Here is a 24193-nt window from a genome sequence, read left to right as displayed (position 1 = left end):
CGTTGAGGCGATATGGGATGTTTTGTCTCTAATTTGCGTACATTTTTAAATTTAGTGCAACCAATCCCTCACGTGAGCCTTTTTCCCTAATTTAATTGAGATACAGTTGACATACAGAACTGTATACATTTAAGCATGATTTGACTTACATACATCATGAAATGACCACAATTAGTTAACATCTGTCATCTCATATACCAAAAAAAAAAAAGAAGAAAAAAAATTTTTTTCCTTGTGATAAGGACTCTTAGGATTTACTGACTTAACAACTTTCAAATACACAATACAGCAGTGTTAACTATAGTCACCGTGCTGTACATTACATCCCTAGTGCTACTTATTTATCTTAACTGGAAGTTTGTACTTCTGACCACCTTCATCCAACTTCTCCCTCCCCCTACCCCCCGCCTCTTGTGACCACAAGTCTGATCTCTTTTTCTATGAGATTTTGTTATTTTTTTTCTTTCGCACGTAAGTGAAGCCATGCAGTATTTTTCTTTCTCTAACTTATTTCACTTTGTATAATGTCCTCAAGGTTTCTCCATGTGGTTGCAAGGCAGAATTTCCTCTGTTTTTATGGCTGAATAATATTGTTATATATACAATAATTTATTTATCCATTCATCTGTCAGTGGACACGTAGGTTGTTTCCGTGTCTTGGTGACTGTAAATAACGTTGTTATGATCCTGGGGTTTCAGATAACTCTTCAACATAGTGTTTTTCACTTCCTTCAGATACATTCCCAGAAGTGGAATTGCTGGCTCATATGGTAGTCCCATTTTTAATTTTTTGAGGAACCTCCATGCTGTTTTCCACAGTGGCTGCACCTAGTACATTCCCACCAGCAGTGCACAAGGGTTCCCTTTTCTCCACATCCTCGCAAGCATTTCTGAGCTCTTGTCTTTTTGATGACGGCCATTCTAACAGGCGTGAGGTGATATCTCATCCTGGTTTTGATTTGCATTTCCCTAATGATTAGTGATGTTGAGCATCTTTTCCTGTACCTGTTGGGTTGGTCGTTTGTATATCTTCTTTGGAAATATGTCTATTAAGGTCCTTTGCCCATTTTTTAACTGGATGATTTGGGATTTTTTGCTATTGAGTTCTATGAGTTCTTTATATATTTTGGATAGTAACCCCTTATCAGAGGTATGGTTTGCAAATATTTTTCCCATTCTGTAGGTTGTTTTTTTCTCACATAGACATTTTAATCTCCTAATGCTAGATTCTCAGGCAGAGTTTCCAAAAACGGTCTGTTTCCCTCAGCAGCCACAAACAACTGTGGGGCAATTTGCCCACTGGCTGTGATCTGATTGCTTTCTAGGGAGTCCAACCTCTAGTGCAGAGGATCGAGAACAGCCTAAGCTATGGGATATAGGGAAGACAGAAGCACATTTCCTTTCTAAGAAAACATTTGCCCATTTGTTAGCCTTTTCTTTGAAAGAATATCCATTCTTTCATAAAGACCATTATTCTACCATCTTCTTTCCTACGCACTGGGAGCAGCCGTTGGCATAAACAACTCTCCTCAACTGTTTCTTGATCTGCTTCGGTTTATTTGAGGAATTTGGAAAGGCTCTCCTCTCTCCTGATGCATTCTTCTGTGATATCAGTCTCTGGTTCTGGGTCTGATGGAAATACATTCTCTCACAGGTGATTTTTCAGTTTCAAACAGGAGTTAGCACATGATTTCAGTAAAAGCCCAGACAGTAAATAAGGTTGGCTTTGTGGACCAGATATGCTCTGTTGCCACCACTCAGCTCTGCCACTGCAACATAAATGCCACCATGAGCAACATGAAATGAGTGAGCATGGCTGTATGCCAATAAACTCCAGTGAGGGACACTCACATCTGAATTCTGTACAGCTTTCACATATCATAATCTATCATTCACCTTTTGATTTTTTTCAACTACTCAAAAATGTAAAAATCATTCTAAACCTCTGGGTCATAGAGATAGGATTCGGAGTTGGCTAGTCCCTGGTCTAAAATGTGACAGGGTGACCTGTTATACCTGTACTTCTAAAGCATTATATATTTTTCTAGACACTGCATCTATGAGTATGTAATGTTTCTCCACCATTAGATGCTGACCTGGGTGCTACTACTATTTATCCCAACTCTATTACTAGACCTATTATTATCATCTTTATTTTCTACTGTACATAGTTGATATATGTTGTCTTATTTAATTTTGACAGCTATCCCATGTAGCATAGATAAGAACACCAACACAGAATAGTTAATAGTATGGTTTTGTATATTTGAAATTTGCTAAGAGAATAGATCTTGTGTTCTCACTACAAGAAAAATATTGTAATTCTATGAGGCAATGGATGTGTTCCTTAGCTTGACTGTAGTAATCATTTCACAATGTATACATATATCAAATCATCATGTTGTATACCTTAAATATAAAAAATTTTATTTGTCAATTATACTTCAGTAAAGCTAGGGGAAATAAGAACACCAACATGAAGAGTTAAGGAATTTGCCCAAGATTACATGATTTTTAAGTGGCAGATATACGATTCAAATCTATTTGAGTATTGTACTACAGTTCTCTTGAAAAAAATATATACGACTTCCATATCTTCTCTCAATAATTTATTCTTTTCTCAGGTTTTCCCTCAAACATAACTATCTATGATTACTTTCACATTTTCACCGCTTACAACAATCTTTGGAGCTGAATTCTGGTAATTTTGATCTAATTATATTTTCCCATTAAAACTGTGTATTGACTTTTTAATCATCCTAATATGTGAGATAAAAGAATCACTTAGCATACCTTAAGTTTATTCACTTAATTCTTAAAATCTACACTACTGTGGATTCATAACAGTAATGACCAATATTTTTGAGCTAGGCTCAGAAAAGAGTCTTTACATATGTTTTACTCTCTGATCGTTTAATCTTTATTATCCCTATGAGATAAATAGTGTTATTTTCTCCATTTTATAACTGAAAACCTGAAGCCTAAGGAAGCTACACAGCTTACCGAAGATTCCACAGCTAATAAGTGACGGAGCCAGAATTTGATCAAAGCCTATTGGCTCCAAGTATATGCTTTATTAACCTAAATAAATAATAATCGTAACAAATAATAATAGTAATAAGAAGGAAAGAAAGAACGAAAGAAAGTAAGGAGGAAAGGAAGGAGGGAGGGAGGGAAGGAAGGGAGGAAGGAATCTAAAAGGTTTAAAAGTTGTACTGGAAAGAAAAATTAATTGGGATCTAAGAGATCTAAATACTAGTTTTTTTTAACCAGATATGTGAATTTAGGCAAGCTACTCTAGCTTCTTTTATTTCCTCTGTATGTCCTTTTTCATCTGTAAACTGAGTGCTTAAGTCTAGGCATCTCCATGCTATCTTCTAGTTCTATCATTTTATGATCCTATTTTTTTAAAAAACCTTCTGCTCCTTGCTGACAGAAAAGCACTTCTGAGACCTCAAACTTTATGACATAAGCCCTCTTTGATTATTTAAAATCTGTACTATTTAAGTACAATCAAAGACTGTCAAAACAGATATTTTATGTCTAGCATGGATGGCAATGCGTGATTCCCTGTAGAATGCAGGGGTTACCAAACACTAGTCAGTTGAGACAAAGATTCGAGATGAGTACATGCATCTCAGCACAGAATTACAATGAGCCCTGGCTGGGCTCTTTCATGGCAGAGTCGGAAACAGAATGAAAGAGGCCCTGAGCATAGAGACACAGAGAAGTTTCCATCTTATCGACAGAAACTCTACCCTCACTCCCATCACAGCTGTCTGTCTCTTGTGATTGAAGAGACCCGGGGGTGCCCTTTTCCCAGGCTCTGAATGGAGGTATGGCTTCTGCGGTGTAGCTCGTGGAGGGTAATTAAGGGAATCAAGCAGAATTAGTCAATGGTTAATGCCTGGTAAATAATGAGACCTTATTCTGGTGGTTCTTTTTTCTATCAAAAGAGTAAACTGTGTTCTTGAAGTCTCTGGGATCCTTTGTGGTATTCTTACCCTTGTTGTTTTACTTTCTTCTGAAAAGCAGATTTTACTGATCTAATTGATGGAAAAAAGAATTTCTGTGACACTTTATTCAAGATGAATTAAAAACAGTTAGTGAAGAATACACAACATCAGTGTCTTAAGGCAGATGCTGTTTTGTACGTATAATAGACGTATATATACAAAAGTATATGTATCTATAAGTTTCTAACACTACCCTGTGAATAATGAATTGTAATTTAATATAGAAAAATTAATATCTTATAATGGTATAATACTTTATAGTTTATAAGTCACTTTCCTGACTATTATTGTATTTCTTAGAGCAGTTATTTGTGGATATATTATTATTCCTATATCATAGCTGAGAAGAGTGAAATTCAGAATATCAAGTCATTACTGCAAGAACACATAACTACTAGGTTTCAGGACAAGGACCTGAATGTAAAGATTTGAATGGCACGTCCACTGTCCTTCTCGTCACGCCCCAGTGGCCTCAGAGGGAAAGTAACTCTGGAACACCCAGCCCTTCTGATTCACTACCCCCAACTCACCTCAGGGTAACTCTGGAGCATACAGTATGTCTCTCCTCATGCTTCAGTATAATTCCTAAGAAGAGCCTTTTCCTCTGTTTACGTCCTGAAGGGAAAGGATGGGAAAAATTCAATTTCACAAAATTAAAACTCTCAGAACAAACAAACTAAAGTTTGTGTGAGAAAAGGGAAGAGAAATAACAAAGGGAGGAGATGGTCATATGACCCTCAACATTTGGTGAACAGAAGCGTAGAGTCCCTAACCAGGTAGATAATAACCGAGCTGGAGAGATAAAACACGAACAGAAGGGATGTAGAATATTGACTGACAGGTTTATTCTATTTTACTATAGAAGATAATGTAACAGAAACCAAACTGAGGTCTTATTTTAGATCCCTTAATGCAATTTTACAAGAATGGTAACCTTAGAGTCTTTTAAGAAGATAAAGTTGATTTCATTAATTTTTTTTTTTAGTGTGGCAAATTCTTAGTAGAAATTGGTGTCATGTACAATAAACCAATGGAATTTAATATACATAAAATCAAGGTGACGGAATATGAAATAGTGTAATCAAGGATAAGCTCAAAAACAGCCATTTGTCTAGTAGAAAATTTGTACAGGAATTTGGGCTAGAGTTTTCAGATAAAATACAGGATAGCAGTTAAATTTAAATTTTAAATAAACAAATAGTTTTTCAGTATAAGTACGTTCCAAATATTGTGCCCTGTATTTTACTGGCTATCCTGTTTTGGGTCAGTGTATATGGGAAGTGCTAGCAGGACTCAGCTATGCCTTTGCAATGAGTGAGCTGGGGCAGTGCTTTCTCCCCACTTGGAAGGGCCTTTATTGATGGCTTTGTGATTGTGACATTTAAAATCATTTTAACCTGGTCAACTCCATGAAGTTTTGCAAATAGAGATATTAATTTGGTATCCTGCCTGAAAGTGTTCCCCGAGAGCTAAGAGAAGGAAATTAGGGGGAAAAAATCTGAGCCTCTCCTATACAATAAAGTTGATATTAGGACTTCCCTGGTGGTCCAGTGGTTAAGACTCTGTGCTCCCAATGCAGGGGGCCCAGGTTCGATCCCTGGTCAGGGAACTAGATCCTGCATGCCGCAACTAAGAGCCTGCATGCCGCAACTAAAAGATCCCACACGCTACAACCAAAGATCCCTCACACCACAACGAAGATCCTGCACGCCACCACTAAGACCCAGCGCAGCCAAATAAATATTTTTTTTTAAAGTTGATGTTCATGATATTGCCTTTAATTCGTAAACACACCTACCTATGTGATAGGTATATCTAACCTATTCTACAGATGAAGGAAATGAGGGACAAAGAGAAAACTGATTCCCCAAAGTGTGAAACAGGGCTGTGAGCCTGTTCCCTGTGCTTCTTCTTCTCATTAGCTCAGCTTCAGTGAGAAATGTGGGATGGTGTGGAGAGACTCTGCCCAGAGAGAAAGACCTAATCCAGCCAAACATCAAACATCATCAGAGCCAAAGAAACACAACCCAAGGTGGCATCTGCCCCGTCCTCCAAGGGGCACTTTTGTTTCTTGAATCATAATGTTCTGTGGTCACATCCTCAGAGCCAGGCAGAGCCCAGATCCCAGGGCTAGAGAGACTTCATTCTCTCTCATATGCACGTGCTTTACTTGGTGATGGAAAGTGGTCCATCCCGTCCTTGTAAGGCAACATGAAAATACTTTGGCAATTGGAAATGTTTGCAGCCAACATGACGATGTCACTTGTTAGAATCAATGTGTCAAAGGGTGTACAATAATTCATTTAACTCAAAACACTTTTTACACTGAACCTTGAAAAACAATTTGCATTTATTTTGGTTGGAAAGCCATGAAAAAGTAATCTCACAGCTTTACTAGAATAGATATGGCTCTTATTATCTGTCACTTGGCCATAACTACACAGTATGTAACAACTTCCAACCAAAGATATTACAGTCGGAAACGGACAGGGACAGTGTCACAGTTGAGTTCTCTTTGTTAAGGATTTAGTTAGCTGCTGAGCCCTTGACACGTAAACTGAACAGAATGAAGCAGTTGGTGAAACACTGGCCACACACAGCAGAAAGGATGATTTTTCACAAAAAACTACCAACTAACTGATAGCATTATTCTTTATTTTAAAAACAAATTGGTGGAAGCAGAGGTTGGCTTTCTCTTGTGTTACTAGTTTGAACTGTAGGCGTTACACAGACGCCATTCTCGTGACCTCCAGGAGATAAATCGTTCCCCAAATCACGGATTCACTCATCTGCCACAAACAGAAATCATGCAAGCCAACCCCCAACTGTGCAAGGCCAGCTCATCCAACTTTAGATGAATACAAAAAGACACACAGATAGCTGTCCGTTCTTTACAAAAATTGCTAGGAGTGAAAAGATATCTTTATCCACCCAGTTATTAGCTATTTCAGTAGCTTGACAACACAGTAAACAAGATCAAAACCTTTAAAACTGAGTTAAGAAATTTTTATACATAAGCAGAAAGTTCATTATATTGGGTTGGCCAAAAATTTCGTTCAGGAAAACCCCGAACGAACTTTTTGGCCAATCCAATGGTTAAACCATCAGGTATTATTGAGTATGACAGCTTTTACTTCTAGATCCCAGATTTCCAACTAGTTCACTCACTCATAATTTCACATGCATACCTTTGTTTATAAGGGCATTTATTCAATTAACATCTACTTAGCAGCTATTCTAAAATATCTAACTTAGATGCTGGGGAATACAAGCAATCATAAACCATTTTCTGTTCTCAAGAACCTTCAGATTTGGTCATATATATATTTTTTGAATGTTAAATAATGATGCAATAAATTAGATGACCCCAAAATACATACGTGTTAAATAAGTAAAACAGGGCTTCCCTGGTGGTGCAGTGGTTGAGAGTCCGCCTGCCGATGCAGGGGACATGGGTTTGTGCCCCGGTCCGGGAAGATCCCACATGCTGCGGAGCGGCTGGGCCCGTGAGCCATGGCCGCTGAGGCTGCGCATCCGGAGGCTGTGCTCCGCAACAGGAGAGGCCACAACAGTGAGAGGCCCGCGTACCAAAAAAAAAAAAAAAAAAAAATTAATTAATTAGGGTCCATAAGAGGGAGGAATCAAGGTCATGGAAAAGTACGAAGAAATTGAATGGACCTCTTAAATAACTGTAGAAGTTAAATGGGGGAGAGACCAGAGGCATTTTGGGAAGGAGACAAAGGAAAGACTAGATATAAGACAGAGCTGTCCCCATGGGTGACATGCATGGCCTGGTGGAGTCCTGTGAACACCAGTGACAGTGGGACCCACACAAGATTGAAAACTGAACCCACTAAAAATAATGATAATACAACAATTGTGAAAACGGACGACATATTTCATGTGTACTAATCAGACACATGAAGAGTCATTGCTAAGGAATGCCCTCTAAGTAGTTACCATATTTTAAATTCTTAACAAGGTGTCAAATGTTCTCCATTTCTGAGTTTCTGTAGCTTCCATATATTCATCCACTCAAACATCACTTCAACTTAAAGGCAGAAAAGTTTTCATCTTCTGATACCACGGTCACCTTTGGAGAAAACTTCCTATATTCCAAGTACTATAGGACTCTGCATGCCCTTCTGCACGAGTTTAGGGTAAGGAAGACGGCTCCAGCTTGATGACATATTCTGACAATCACATTTGCTAAGTGATACACCTCACTCAGGATGGGTACTTCTCTATCCTCTCTTCTCTACCCACAGTAGAAGAATCCACTGAGGGGTCACACACTGAGCATTTTTCCTGCCGAGTCCAAGATTTTTCTCAATGCTGTTGCCCAACACACTGGTCAGAATTGATGCATGAAATAAACTACATGAGTGTACTTTCATCTACTCTGTTCAAAGCACTGTGTGAAGTTCAGTCTAGGTAGACCTCGTGTTTAATGAGTACATGCTCAAGATTCTTGAGCGTTACATTATACAAGATATTCTAACTAGTACTTTCAACAGTCTTATGAAACAAACAATCATCCCCTTTTTACATATGAAGGAACCAAAATCCAGAGAGATTAAACAGCATGCCTAAAACCATATAGGTATTATTGATGGAATCACTTTTCAAACCCAAGGCTTTGACTCTCAAATCAAATGCTGGGGTATCAAAAGCCATAAAAAAAAAAAAAAGAATACACCAGCCTTCTGTCTCCTAGGAATTTAATCAGTAAGATAACCAGACACAAGTAGATGTATGCTTTTTTGGACTGTTGTTTATAACAGTGGAAAAAAACCTGAATTCTCATCAATTTGCAATTGACTGAAGAAATGTTAGTTCCCACATAAAATGGAATATTACGTAGTCCTTAAAATTCTGTTGTAAGTTTATATTTACTGGCAAAATTTTATGATAGCACTTGTATCAAAATTGCTGAAATAAAATATAGTGATTAGTGTCAACTGCTGGTGAGGAACACTCATATGTTGCTGATAGACATGAAGAATAGTACAGCCCCTCTGAGAAATAATTTGACATTTCTTACAAAACTAAACATGAGTTTACCATAATAATCTAGCAATTGTACTTCTGGGCATTTTTCCCAGAGAAATGAAAAACTTCCGTTCACACAAAAACCTGCAGGTGAATGTTCATAATGGCTTTATTCATAATAGCCAAAGCCTGGAAAAAAACCCAAATGTTTATCCTTCTCACCATCATGGGTCTGCTCTTCCACTGAACTACTTTTTTTTTTTGCGGTACGCGGGCCTCTCACCGTTGTGGTCTCTCCCGTTGCGGAGCACAGGCGCCGGACGCGCAGGCTCAGCGGCCATGGCTCACGGGCCCAGCCGCTCCGCGGCATGTGGGATCTTCCCGGACCGGGACACGAACCCGTGTCCCCTGCATCGGCAGGCGGACTCTCAACCACTGCGCCACCAGGGAAGCCCCCACTGAACTACTTTTAATCCCTATTACACATGATTCATGTTCCACCTTCTGCATTTCCTCATGCTGCTTTCTCCACCTGAAACGATCTCACTCTTCAGACTCGTCATTTCCTAGCCCTACCCATTTTCTTCATTGACTAGTAACGTGCTTATTACTCTGTGACTTCCTGCTCATTCTAGGTTGAAGTTAATTCATTTTTGTTCAAAGAGAAAATTGTTAAACTCACGATACTTATTAATATTGAAGTTACCTGTATATGTGTATCTTCCTGACATGATGTTTATTCCCTATAGCACTTAAGATACTGTCTTGAACATAGTAAGCAGTCCGACAACTGAGTTCTCAAATTTTCAGATGCATAGGTGAACATACTGTGGGAAATCACCATAAATAGGCAAAAAGGGGGAGGTATGTAGAAGGGCAGAAATGGAAACAAAAAAATTCAACAGGATTAATGTAGGTGCAGTTTTGAAAAATCTGGAAAATGAAATACCAAAGTCAGTCATTTAGTAAATCGTGTTCGTTAGTTTAAAATCGAACTAATCATTGGCATTTGCTCACTTGTTTTTCACGGGCATTTCTACTTGATTATAGATGTCTCAATTGCTAAAATCATAGCCTTAGCCAATGCAGCACTCAAGACATGTAGTGCTTGGAAAAATGGGAAAATGTAGTCCCATTTCATTTAGTCCCAGTCTCTTTATCCATTTATCTGTTTATTCAGGCTTATAGGGACCTCTATTATGGCAATACCCCAAGGCACAAAGAAAAGACTAAGCTGGAATTAATTAGCAGAATAAACCCCAGAGTCTGTAACCCTCAGCAGTACTGTGCAGAATGCCTCACTGTGAAGAAGAAGGGACTGCAAATTCTTCTCAGCCACTTTCCTCGAGTTCTCAGACCAGTTTTTTGGTCCGCTTCTCATCCACCCATCTCTCCCCCAGCCACTGCTCCATATTTTAAAATACTAGGTCACAGTGAATTCTCTTTCTGAGCCTACAAAGAAATAATAAGTTTATCCTTTCTATAACTTTCCCAGGTAAATTAAAAAAAAAAAAAAACTGGCTGCTTTCATGGACTGTTAGAGAACAGCGGGGTGGGGGGCAGGGTGCAGAGTCTACTTCTGGCTTCACATAATCTCCATCCCTCCTTTCCAGGCCAGTCTCAGGTTCAGGCAATCAACAGGTAATCTGCCCTCCAAGGCTCAGATGCTTCTCGCCCTCTGGCAGAGTCAGATGGGAAACACAGCACTATCCTTGCTGAGGGTTCCCCTAAGAGATGACGTCAGAGTCCGCTAACTCCAAGTCCACGTTAGAAACTTGACTGATATTCAAAATAATTATACCACCCTATGTCAGAGAGAATCCTGTGGAGATTAGGTTTCTGTGAGCAAATCAATCCTCCCCACGCAGAGAATTAAGGCGAGGTCATCGTGCCCCCCTGATCTCGGATACCCACCGCCCGATCCGCCAGCCTGTCAGGCTCCGCCAGCGCACCAGCTGCCTCCAAGCAGTGAGGATGTATGGACCATCGGGGTCCCGTCCTCCGGGGTCCCTCCCTCCTCCAATGTGGTCCTGCAGCATCACATCACCCGAACAGAACCTCAGGTCCCACTCAGACCGACTAAATCAGAGCCTTCGTTTTAACAGGGTCCCCAGGTGATTCATACGCACAAACGCACACCGGAGTGAGAGAAGCGATGCCCTGACCCGCTCCGGAGCTTCGTTTGCAATACTAATTTCTCCAAAAGAATATACACACAAAGACGATTCTGGCAACATATTCATTAGATGTGAAGGCAAGAATGCAAGCTACCTACATGATTGTTTTAATAAAACAATGTACACAAGCAAATGTCTATAGAGGAAACCTGCAAAAACTAGAGGGAGACACTAGTAAACGCTTATTTCCTTTTTAACTTTATTAAAACCTTGTGCACTGGGATAGTGAGTGACTGAATTGTGTCCATTCCTAAATACAGAAATAGGACACATTGTTCTGTGCTGTCCTTTGAGTTTCTATGTACCTCTAGGAATAATTTTTTTCTTCAGAGGATCCAATCATATGTGCATTTTTCAGAGCACTTTAAATCATCTATATTTTGTTTGTTTCTGGGCCTCTCCCCTCTGTGCTCAAGATAACGTGATTTGTGTTTGCTTCACTTTCAGTCTTACGCACATAATAAAAACAATAATATAACGGTTTCTTACAAGAACTTCCCATTGTCACGTTTTCCTCAGCTCTGTGGTGCAGGTAACATTATAACCCTCCTTTTCCAGGTAAGAGACTACAGCTCTGAGAATTCTGGTGATCAATTCAGGGTGATGAAGCCAGTAAGTAAATGACAAACCCTATACATACAGCCAGTTTCGTTGACTCTAACTCAAGGTATAAATGAATTTTTTTTGCTCTTAAGTGGAATCTGCTGAAACAGAAACTTCTTTTATTTATTTTTTGTTGGTTTGGTTTGGTTGGTTCTTCTGTATTTTTTTTAAAAAATGTTTCCAGTTTTATTGAGAAACAGTTGACATACATCACTACATAAGTTTCAAGTGTACAACATGATGGTTTGATTTACATATATTGTGATTACTGCAGTAGGTTCAGCTAACATCCATCAGCTTATGTAGATATAATTTTAAAAAAAGAAAAAAATTTTTCTCCTTGGGATGAGAACTCTTAGGATTTATCCTGTTAATTTTTCTGTACTACACCACATAGCAGTGTTAGCTATAGTCAGTGTATTGTACATTTTATCCCTAGTAATTATTTCTCTTATAACTGAAACAGAAACTTCTTTTAAAAGATCTGTATTTCATAGAGGTTTGCTTTTAATCTACAAAAATAGACACACACACACACACACACACACACACACACACACACACACACACACACACACACACACACACACCTTCTAAGACTTTGAACCTGAAACGTGCACCTGCTGTGTTTGATAAGAGGTTCTTTGTAAGTCAGCCCGAATGGGTGCTTTCCAGTGAATAAGTCTTGTTAATCACTCCTTGAAGCTACTGAACTTTTCCTTTCATGATTCTTCCAATTTATGCATTTTAGTGCTAAGGTAATATGTGACTGCGTTTCGGGGAAAATAGTTTTAGCACTTGGCAGATTGCAGAGAGCAGAGCGTCGGTTTCCATTGCTCCTCCAGGCTGGGTGAAAGCCCTGAGGAAAACACAAAAGTTGTGAGGCAGCCTCAGGATCATAAATATTCAGTTCCCGGTGGCTTCTCTAAAGGCAGAAAATGTGGGCTTTCACAGCTATAAATAAGCTCGAAGTCTACTCAGAGGAACTGGATGTACGACATGTCCTAACTATCCTTCTTAAAATTATTTTGAGATCTGGTATTTAGAATGGATGGTAAATGTGTTCTGAGAAATAGGATATATTGTCATAATGTTTCCTAGAGGTCATTCTCTCTTTATTCACCTGGCTTTAAGAATGAATTACAGAATTTCATGACTTGATTAAAAATTAATATGACAGCTGCAGTTCACCAAAGGGGAAAGACCCCATAAATAATGCATAGGGCAAACTATCTTAGGAATAGTTAATAAATTTAGATTTGTGGTAAATTATTAAAACTGGGTAGCATGTGTGATTCAGTTATTTTGCCCAAGTTTGGAACGTTTCTATTTTAATGGATTTGGCAATAGACTCCTTTCTATAGACCAAAGTGAGAAACCAGAAACTACAGGAATAAATTGGGGATATTAAGAAAGAATAGATTCTTTGATATTTACCATGATTTGGGGAAAAAATATCTCTTAGAATTTCTTATTAGAATTCTCTGACAGTAGGAATGACACACTGGGCTCTTCAGTGTGACGGGCACTGCACTAAATGTCTCACATGCGGGAGTAATAGCGCAGTGACCTTGAGGGACAGGTCTTAGCCCACCCTACCTGACTGACTGGTGACTGGAAAGACTGTCCTCAGAATAAAGAATCCAGGCACAGAACCACCACAGTGCTCGCACTCTGCCTCAAAGGATCTCTCTCTTTTTCTTTTTTTTTCACTTAGTTTATTTACTTATTTTTAGCTGTGCCACGTGGCATGCAAGATCTTAGTTCCCCGACCAGGGATTGAACCTGTGCCCCCTGCAATGCAAGCACAGATTCTTAACCACTGGACCTCCAGGGAAGTCGCCAAAGGGTCTCTTCTTGAGGAGGAAATTGCCACCACCTGGACAGCTTGGGCCGTTCCCTCAAAGAACTGAAAGTTCACTTTTTGGACAACCCAGAAATTTCCCTCTTCTAAATATCCCCCCACATAATGTTTATGGAGAGATGACATCTGATTCTTCAGCAGATATCTCGTGCTAAATGAAAATGCACTTCTGTGAGTTACCACCTCATACCCGTTAGCATGGCTTTCACCAAAAAGACAGAAGATAGCAAGTGTGGCCAAAGTTGTGGAGAAAAGGGAACCCTCCTAACACTGTGAGTGGGAATGCAAGTTGGTACAGCCCACTGTGGAAAACAGTATGGAGGTTCCTCAGAAAATGAAAAATAGAGCCGCCATATGACCCAGCAATTCCACTTCTGGGTATTTGTCTGAAGAAAACGAAAACACCAACTCAAAAGATATATGCCTCCGCATGTTCATTCAAGCATGATCCACGATAGCTACGGCATGGAAACAACCTAAGTGTCCATCAAAGGATGAACGGATAAAGAAGGTGTGATATACATATACAATTCATGTTATTCAGCCATAAAAAAGGAGGAAATCCTGCCCTTTGTGACAACGTGGATGGGCCTTGAGTGCATTATGCTAGGTAAAAGAAGCCAGACAGAGAAAGACAAATAGTATACGGTATCATTTACGTGTGAAATTTGAAAAACAATAATACTATAGTCAAGGGCAAAGAAACAGCAAGTAGAATGGTGGTTGCCAAGGGCTGGGAGGTGGGAGAGAAGTGTTGGTCAAAGGATACAAACTTTCAGTTATAAGATGAATACACTCTGAGAACGGTACACACGGTAACTATGGTTAACAATAATACACTGTATATTTGAAATGTGCTAAGGAAGGAGATCTGAAACACTCTCACCAAAAAAAAAAAAAAAACCAAACCAAAAAAATATCCCAACAACTATGTGAGGTGATGGATGTGTATTTGACTGTGGTGATCACTACTCAATGTATACATACTTAAGACCATCACATTGCACACGTTAAATAGATACCATTTTTCTTATCAATGATATACCAATAGAACTAAGGGTGGGGAAGTATGGACGTCTAGTAAGAGGGTCTCTGTGCCAGTGCTCTGGCTCCACTGCTTACAGCCGTGCTGGCCTCTCTACAACGCGTGACTGCTGCACCCCTTGGATGAGGGTGGTGAACTTTCCTCCCACCAAGAGTGCCCAAGATGCTAGTGAGATCCCTGAGCGGCCCCCTTCCTGAAAGACATCTTCTCTTTTCATATGTGCTCATATATGCCTGTGTCCTGTGTGTCTGCCCAAGGGTAGGGCCTCGTATACCCTCCAGGGGCGAACACACACCTCTGTGTGAGGGTCGGTTGTGCACATTCACAACCCCCGCTCCATGGTGCCACAACGGTAGCTTGAAATCAGCCCTGCGGGGAGTGTTTACACCATGGGAATCGGTGCACACTACAAATGGTAGTGTTTTATTGTCCACAGAGCCAGTCTACCCCTGACTAGAGGTTATACATCCCCACCCCTGCTACCTAGAACTCTCTCTTCTATATACTCTGTAATGAGCTGAGGTTAGGATGTGGTTATAGCTGAACTGGCATATTACATACGTTTATTACTAATAGTCATTATTAACATGAAAAAGATAGATTGTGTTATATCACAGAAAGAGAATTAAAGAGTTAAAGTACTTTTCTATTCTTTGAATTGCTATTTCCAAAGCAAACTTGGATGACCCATTTTATTTGTTCCAGGTTGATAAAATGGAAAGTAAAAAACTTACCCTAGCTAATTCAGAGTATCATCGTATGACGGAAATGTGCTTGCATCTGTGAAAACATTTTTGAAAATAAAATTTTAAAAGTCAAATTACTTTCCTCTTATTTTTAAGAAATTTTAAGAAAACATTATCTTTAATATTTTCAAGTAGTTCACATCCTTTATTTTATATAGGGGTTAGGTATTATTCTTGCCATTTCACCTACTTCCAGCAAGGGGCAAGATCTTCTAATTCCAGGACTGTTCCTTCGGAGTATGTGCCCATCGGTCACACAGCCATTTATTCATCTGCTGATGGTTCTTGCCTGTCTCTTTATTCTTCACCATGTTCATTACACCAAATATTTCTTGGTGTCCTGGAAAGGAGATCAAAGAGTATGAAACCATCCCAAGGAATGTTTAATATGCTGCTTCCGCCTCACAACATTTTCTATGTAATGTTTTTCATATTAAAGAAAGCTAGGTGATAATTTATCTAGATGACACAGCTTTCAGCTAAAGCTCGTGCTTTAAAAACAAAAAAGCACATCCAGTATGCAAAGTATACAAAGCTTTTAAGGTATCCCTATTTGAGAAAAAATATTATAAACTGTCTTTAAAGTATATAAAGTATATCTGTGAATAATTTTAAGAGAGCTCAGACTAAGAATTGACAGTGACAAAATATTAGAAATTAAAATAACAGTGATTTTTTTGTGTGTCATGGAGGAAAGTTTAGAAATAATATGGTAAGGGCTTCCCTGGTGGTGCAGTGGTTGAGAGTCCGCCTGCCGATGCAGGGGACACAGGTTCGTGCCCCGGTCCGGGAAGATCCCACATGCTGCGGAGCGGCTGGGCCCGTAAGCCATGGCCACTGAGCCTGCGCGTCCGGGGCCTGTGCTCCACAGCGGGAGAGGCCACAGCAGTGAGAGGCCCGCGTACAGCAAAAAAAAAAAAAAAAAAAAGAAATAATATGGTAAAAATCTCAATCTGTCAGGAGAAAGGTAACAAAAACATTCAATTAAATAGAATTAATTCAGCTCATTTTTCTAAGGAAAAACATCAAATAATTTTAAAATAAGCTCATAATGAAATTTTATTGTTACCTTCCTGTTGATTTGTCTCAGTGATACTACAAATTTAACCCCAAATACTACACCCTCTGAAAAACAAATCTGATTCTGATATTCAAAATGGTGACCCTTTGTATTCTTTGCGTCTCAATTTATTTAACTAACATTTTGATCCCTCCTGCGTTCAAGACACTATGCCAGGTCCAGTGGGGAATATAAAACTTAAAATAAAGAGAAGCTCTTTCTGCACCGGGACAATTTATAATTGAATGGTAGGTTTAAATGTGCAGAATAAATATACCCCAAGAAAAGACAAATCAGGCAATAGTCACATTATGGTCATAAAGCACAATGAGGGCCCAGAGAGTGCAATCACTTCAGGTTGCAGACACAGTGTAAGGCTTCCCTGGAGCGGGACCCCGGGCAATGCCCAACGAGTGCGTCCTTCCTGAAGCAGGAAAGGGAGCAAATGCACTTCAGGGAACTTTTCCCAATTAAAGAAAGAAAAAGGAGTCTCACATCTCTCAGCCAACCTGAAAATTTAATGAGCCAGACCATAACATTCCCCCCAACCTTCTGGTTAACATAATTTCTACTGGACTCTTCTTTAAGTAAATGAGTGAATCATTGGCCTTGATGATCATGATGGATTTACTGAGGAGGGAGGGCCTGGCATTGTCTTTGGTGTGTGTCAGAACGCTAAGAGACATGCCACAGAGAGAGCATTATAGAAACACAAAGCTCTGAGAGAGATGGGACCCCAGCCCCACCCCATAATTAGCCTGCAACACAAAACTAGTCCAAATGAAGGACTAAACATTTTGGTTGAATAAAGGGCCGGAAACATCGAGATGCTGGATAATCAGGGAGCATTGATGGAGTCAGCAAGGTTTCCACGGAGAAGGACAAGGTAACAGCTGAGACTTGAAGGGTGGTTGGCATCAGGGGGGTAGAGGCCAGGGTAACCCAGGCCACTGGCAACATGCATAAGGGCACAGAGAACAGAACACAAAATGAACGCTCGGCAAAAAGGGAGCAAGCATGAACGTCTGGACAGAGGGTGCGTGGGGTCATTGTCAAGAAAAGATGAGTAAATCAGGCAAAGGAAGACGTGAGAAAGTATCAGAGAAATACCGTTTGCTGTGGTGAGAAAAGCATCCTCTGCATGGGACTACTGGGTAACATGACCCGGATTAAGCAGATCAGGTCTCTGTGGAATACAGCAGCCTCCTTGCCCAGCTATTTTAAAGAAAGGGACTGATTTTTAAATGTTAGACGAGACAGACTCTTCAGGAGAACCAAGAAAAATCCTACTTCAATAGCCCAGGGCTCTCCTGGTGAACGCAGCTCTGTGGTCCCTGATGTCGTGTGATGCTGAGGCTGGGTGTCTGAAGTGCCACAGAGGTGACCCAGATAAGCCGAGTGTCTCTGCCACCAGGCTTGTTAAAGAACCTCCTCATTGCTCAACCCACCTCCCGCGTCTCAGCAGACGCATCTGACAAAGGGCCCTCGGTCCCAGGCACGTACCACAGCTGCAAGGGACTCTGGGAATGTAAAGTTGCTCTTCCAGACTCTGTAACATAGAGACCAGAGAGGGGGAGGGTTAGCAAGGGCGTGGTTATCGGGTTCACTCAGTCTAATAATGTTTAAAAAGAAAAAGCTGTCAAGCTTTAGATAAAGACTGAAATCTATATAAATTATCAAAAAAACAGACATACCTATGGTGAATGGAAATTTTTTCCTCAAAATCCAAGATGGGGCTTCCCTGGTGGCGCAGTGGTTGAGAGTCTGCCTGCCGATGCAGGGGACGTGGGTTCGTGCCCCGGTCCGGGAAGATCCCACATGCCGCGGAGCGGCTGGGCCCGTGAGCCATGGCCGCTGAGCCTGCGCGTCCGGGGCCTGTGCTCCGCAATGGGAGAGGCCACAGCAGTGAGAGGCCCGCGTACTGCAAAAAAAAAAAAAAAAAAAAAAAATCCAAGATGGTATGACTTAGCTGCTTTCTGAAAAAAAATTTTTTTTTTTTGCAAATAAAAGTAGCGTATGTTTATTGCCGATTACTTGGAATATACAGAAATGTATACAGAAGAGTGGGGGAAAACATCATGGATTTTAACCTCCAATAATTACTGTTAATACTCTCTCTATATTACTCTGTTTGCATATCTCAACTCATATTCTATAATTTGATATTCTGCATTTTCAATTTTTCTATCAACTCTTTTTCAGTTGTTGGACATTTTGACTATTTCCAGATTTTCACAACTATAACTAACTCTGAAATGAAATATGTTATTAAATATTTTGCTATAGTCTGGATGATTTCTCTGGATGGGTGGAATTACTGGTCGAAAGAGAGGATCATTTTAAAGTCTCTCAATACACACTAACAAATTCCTTTCCATGAAGCTTAGAGCAATTTATACTCATGTCTGAAATGTATCCATATTGCAGCACTTTTGCTGGAACCAGCTATTCTTATTTTAAAATTATTTTCCAATATTCTGTGTAAAAATCATATGTCATTGTTTAAATTTGAATTCCTTTTGTTATAAACTAAGGGTGAACTACTTTGAAAACACTTCAGACCAAGGAGTTCTTCCTTTATGAGTTACCTTTTTATTCCTTTTATTTATTTTTTATGGGAAGTAGAAGGCCTAAGAAACTTCTTCCCTTACTATTATGCTGTATAAAAAGAAGACAGAATAGAAATGTTTTAGATGATGAGAAAATTGCAATATGCTAAATAAATTGTTAAGTGGAAGTTCGGATTGTCTGGGACATAACCCTAGTATTTTATCATTGGGTTCTTCAAGGCAACATCTATAGTTTTCCACAGTATAGCCTTTGGGGTCATTGGGAGTCTGCGAAGGGACCATGGTGGTGACCCAGAGTGACACCTCCGAAGTCAAGGATGCTAACTAGCCACTCTTGTACAAAAAGAACAGGAGAAAATTAAATAAATGAAAATTGTAGTATGAGAGCTTCACCTTAGAAATAAAGCTCTTTAAGCAGCATCAACTCTAGGATTGGTTGGGGTGTGTATAAAATTGCAGAGTATCTTCCTAGTGAATGAAAAATAGATCACATTCCCCCTCTCTCTAATTCAGAGCACTAATTAAGTTCCAGCAGCCTCTACCTAATTTTTAAAATATGTAAAATTTCAGTCCTGAAATTGTTAAGAGATTATAAATTATATTATCTGTTGGGATTTGGGAAAGGAGCTGATTGCTCCCGTTCCCTCATCCCACTTACCTAATAAGGCATTAAATGCTGTCTCTTTCAACCATCTCAGGAATCCCTTTGTTTACCCTCATCCTCCACACCCGTGGCGCTGTCCTGATCAAGGACACTGTCATTCTCCTCATCTGGACCAACATGCCACCTCCTCGCAGGGTCCCTCACTCTACTATTACCCAAAGCGCAAGTCCAACGTCTCTCTCCTGATTCCCGGATCCCGTATAAACCCTTTACCTTGTGTAGGAGACCCACCCGATCTGGCTGCCCCCTGACTGTCCAGCCCCGTGTCACCACTGTCCTTCTGCATCTGGAGTTCCAGCCGTGGGGGAGATGCTCCTGGAGCTTCGGCCAGACAGTTCACCCTCTGCCTCCAAGGATTCAGTGAAGCCCCTGACAAGCTGAACCCTTGCAGTGAACCCTGGAGATCTGGATTCATCTCACCTTGCGTGAAGTCTCGGAAACTTCCTATTCTGAAGCTGATTCCACCGTGCCTCAGGCTGCTGTTCTCTTCACCTTGAATGACAACCCCTCTGTGACTCTGAATGACACCGCTTTTTATTGGGTTCTAGGGCACTGACCACCCCACATGTGCAAATCATCACGGCAAAGATGCCTCGCAGGAACTCCACTATTTAGATACTTAGGACACGGATATATCGTTTAACAATTCCTCTGGGAACAAAAACCTTTTTAACAAAATTGGTCTGTGTACAGAGGGCTCAGAAGACCCGGTACCTGAGCAGTCAGAGAAGGCAGATCTCAAGCTGCTGTGCTGTTTCTGTAAAAGACTTCTCAGGGGGCTTCCCTGGTGGCGCAGTGGTTGAGAGTCCTCCTGTCGATGCAGGGGACGCGGGTTCGTGCCCCAGTCCGGGAAGATCCCACATGCCGCGGAGCGGCTGGGCCCGTGAGCCATGGCCGCTGAGGCTGCGCGTCCGGAGCCTGTGCTCTGCAGCGGGAGAGGCCACAACAGTGAGAGGCCCGCGTACCGCAAAAAAAAAAAAAAAAAAAAAAGACTTCTCAGGGCTGGGCGTGAAGGGGGGAAAGCCAGCAACCTGTGGAACCTGCCAGAGAGCGTCAGGTCTCCAAACAGAGGCTGGAACAACACGAGGAAAATGAGAACACTTCCTCCAGCGCTGAGACCTTACACCCGATCTGAAGTTCCTTCGCAGAGGGAGAAACCCACCCAATCTCAGGAAAACCCCTTGTGCTGCCATCAGCTGACAGGAGGCATGTGCTTCCTTATACCCTTAACCATTTTGTATTATTTTTTACCACCGGAGATAAAATCGAATCAAGTGGACTGACTGTTAAGGAAAGAGTTATTTCTATTCTTTGGAAACTAAACTGATAGGATACACTAAATATTACTTAATCTTTCTTTGATGGTTCCAGAGGATCCCGTGTTCATAATTATGATTACCAATTACTTCCGTAATCGCTATAATGTCATGGAAAGCATACTACCTAACTGAGCTTGGCCATTCGCTACTTGTATAATCTTTGGCATATCATGCTTGCAATTCATCATCTGGAAGATAAAGCTAATTCTATGTACCTCATTAATTTGGGTAAAGATTAAATCATATCGTATACTGCTCCCATCACAGTTTGTAAGGCATAATTGAAATGCTATAAATGCCTTTCCCCTTTTACTTATGGCTTTATAGTGTAGATATGGAAAAAGTGGTCAAAGGCTTAAAAAATCAGAGTACTAGACAAAAGATATAATAATTAACTTTACCGAAGCCAAAAACAACCAGGAAAGACATGTAAACCATGACAGAAATGGATGTAGGTTATCTTTTGTGTAACCGATTCATTCACTTATAGACATTAATCATTATCTCACAGATTCGAAGATCTATCTTTTTAGGTTAATGATTTCCTGACCACATGTGCTTTTCCTTCCCTGATGTTATTCTGTTGATTATAATATTTTAAATTCTTATAATCTTCCTACTGTAGATCTTGAGATGAAATGGAAAATAATTTTTAAGTATTTGATCTTGAGCTCAAATGAAAATAACTTTTAAGCAACGGCATAAATAAATTTTTAAGCAACATGTCCAAAAGGATCCACAGATACGACCCCCTCGTAGGTCATTGTGAGGTCTGCTTTCATTGATTCCTCCTTGTCAGAGGTTGAGTTTTCATCTCCCAGAGACTGAGCTAAATTTTATATCATTTTTCATATTTGATAAGTATGTTTTCGTTCTACTTTGTTTTTATTATCAGTATTTTTTCTCTTCAAGGCACTGTACTCTTGCATAATATTCCCAAGTCGTTAAACTTATTAAAGGCTTCCTTCCTGGGCATTAAGCCTCCTTTGTCATCTCTAGTGCATTATTCATTTGTTGTGCCTTGGTCAGGGATAACATGTTTCACTAGATCAATACCAAGGAAGCTCTGTGTAACTTTCCTAATTATACCTCTAAATTTCCAATCGCCTAATTCTTTGCCTATTACAAATTAGGATATCTTCCTATTTTCCACAGTACAAGACTTGAGAAGACTATTTGGGGTTTTAATTTTTCTCTTTACAAATCACTCTCATTCTTATTTTTCTACCCTTTAGGTCAAAACTTAAGAAAATGTTGCATGTAATTTGAAAAGTTTGAAACACAAAATTTTATTTGCCAAAAACTGATATAGGCTTCTTCTACATTTTAGGAATTCCCAGTTTGGTGGCTTTTTTTTTTTTTTTAACATCTTTATTGGAGTATAATTACTTTACAATGTTGTGTTAGTTTCTGCTGTATAACAAAGTGAATCAGCTATACGTATACATATATCCCCATATCCCCTCCCTCTTGCGTCTCCCTCCCACCCTCCCTATCCCACCCCTCTAGGTGGTCACAAAGCCCCGAGCTGATCTCCCTCTGCTTCCCACTAGCTATTGATTTCACATTGGTAGTGTATATATGTCCACGCCACTCTCTCACTTCGTCCCAGCTTACCCATCCCCGTCCCCATGTCCTCAAGTCGATTCTCTACCTCTGCGCCTTTATTCCTGTCCTGCCCCTAGGTTCTTCAGAACCTTTTTTTTAGATTCCATAAATGTGTATTAGCATACGGTATTTGCTTTTCTCTTTCTGACTTACTTCACTCTGTATGACAGACTCTAGATCCATCTACCTCACTACAAATAACTCAATTTCATTTCTTTTTATGGCTGAGTAATATTCCATTGTATATATGTGCCACATCTTCTTTATCCATTCATCTGTCGATGGACACTTAGGTTGCTTCCATGTCCTGGCTATTGGAAATAGTGCTGCAATGAACATTGTGGTACATGACTCTTTTGGAATTATGGTTTTCTCAGGGTATATGCCCAGTAGTGGGATTGCTGGGTCATATGGTATTTCTATTTTTAGTTTTTTAAGGAAACTCCATACTGTTCTCCATAGTGGCTGCATCAATTTACATTCCCACCAACAGTGCAAGAGGCTTCCCTTTTCTCCACACCATCTCCAGCATTTATTATTTCTAGATTTTTTGATGATGCCCATTCTGACCAGTGTGAGGTGAAACCTCATTGTAGTTTTGATTTGCATTTCTCTAACGATTAGTGATGTTGAGCATCCTTTCATGTGTTTGTTGGCAGTCTGTATATCTTCTTTGGAGAAATGTCTATTTAGGTCTTCTGCCCATTTTTGGATTGGGTTATTTGTTTTTTTGATATTGAGCTGCATGAGCTGCTTGTATATTTTGGAGATTACTCCTTTGTCAGTTGCTTCATTTGCAAATATTTTCTCCCATTCTGAGGGTTGTCTTTTCAACTTGTTTATGGTTTCCTTTGCTGTGCAAAAGCTTTTAAGTTTCATTAGGTCCCATTTGTTTATTTTTGTTTTTATTTCCATTTCTCTAGGAGGTGAGTCAAAAAGGATCTTGCTGTGATTTATGTCATAGAGTGTTCTGCCTATATTTTCCTCTAAGAGTTTGATAGTGTCAGGCCTTAGATTTAGGTCTTTAATCCATTTTGAGTTTATTTTTGTGTATGGTGTTAGGGAGTGTTTTAATTTCATTCTTTTACATGTAGCTGTCCAGGACAGTGGCCTGATGAAGGGCCACCCCGTAATACTGTGTTCCCTCGAACACGGTGAAAAGTACTGCAGTCTCACTCAGCTGCAAATCGTAGCTCAATTCTGTAACCCAGCTGTCCACTCCTATGTGACAATCCATCAGAACTCTCTAAGCGCTTGAGGTTGGCCCTAGTGTGGGCCCATTGCAGGAGCTCCTACGAACAGGGAAGCGGGATTTAACCTCTTTCTTCTACTTCTCTGTGCCTGAGAAGTTCCTCACACGCTGAGAACAGAGATTTCTGACCCTCCTGGGTGGTTTTGACAGGTTGGAGTGGAGCTGATGATCTTGCATCTTTCTGGGCCTGGCTGGTGTTCAGAGTTTCTCTCTGTGTCTTGGCGCTACATACAGAGTTCCTTTACATGCGGACCTCCCGAGGCTGGTGACTTCCCAC

General features: G+C 40.2%; 1 protein-coding gene, 1 long non-coding RNA gene and 1 other non-coding gene across 5 annotated transcripts in view; 2 read left to right on the top strand and 1 right to left on the bottom strand.

Annotated features, from left to right (window-relative positions):
- The window catches only part of GALNTL6 (polypeptide N-acetylgalactosaminyltransferase like 6), a 1150777-nt gene that overhangs the window by 828897 nt on the left and 297687 nt on the right, over positions 1-24193 (top strand). The window lies entirely within an intron of this gene.
- LOC138842717 (uncharacterized) lies at positions 425-17680 on the bottom strand. Its single transcript, XR_011377511.1, has 6 exons — positions 17614-17680; positions 15634-15783; positions 15432-15477; positions 7397-7557; positions 4547-4631; positions 425-1769 (listed from the first exon to the last, which is right to left on the bottom strand). It is a non-coding gene; the product is annotated as an uncharacterized lncRNA (long non-coding RNA).
- Positions 5553-5625, top strand: TRNAG-CCC (transfer RNA glycine (anticodon CCC)). The gene has a single exon. It is a non-coding gene; the product is annotated as a tRNA-Gly (tRNA).

The sequence above is a fragment of the Globicephala melas genome, chromosome 6, assembly GCF_963455315.2.
Source record: "Globicephala melas chromosome 6, mGloMel1.2, whole genome shotgun sequence".
NCBI lineage: Eukaryota > Metazoa > Chordata > Mammalia > Artiodactyla > Delphinidae > Globicephala > Globicephala melas.
Note: the sequence above shows the minus strand (reverse complement) of the source record. Positions and strands in the feature narration are given on the sequence as shown.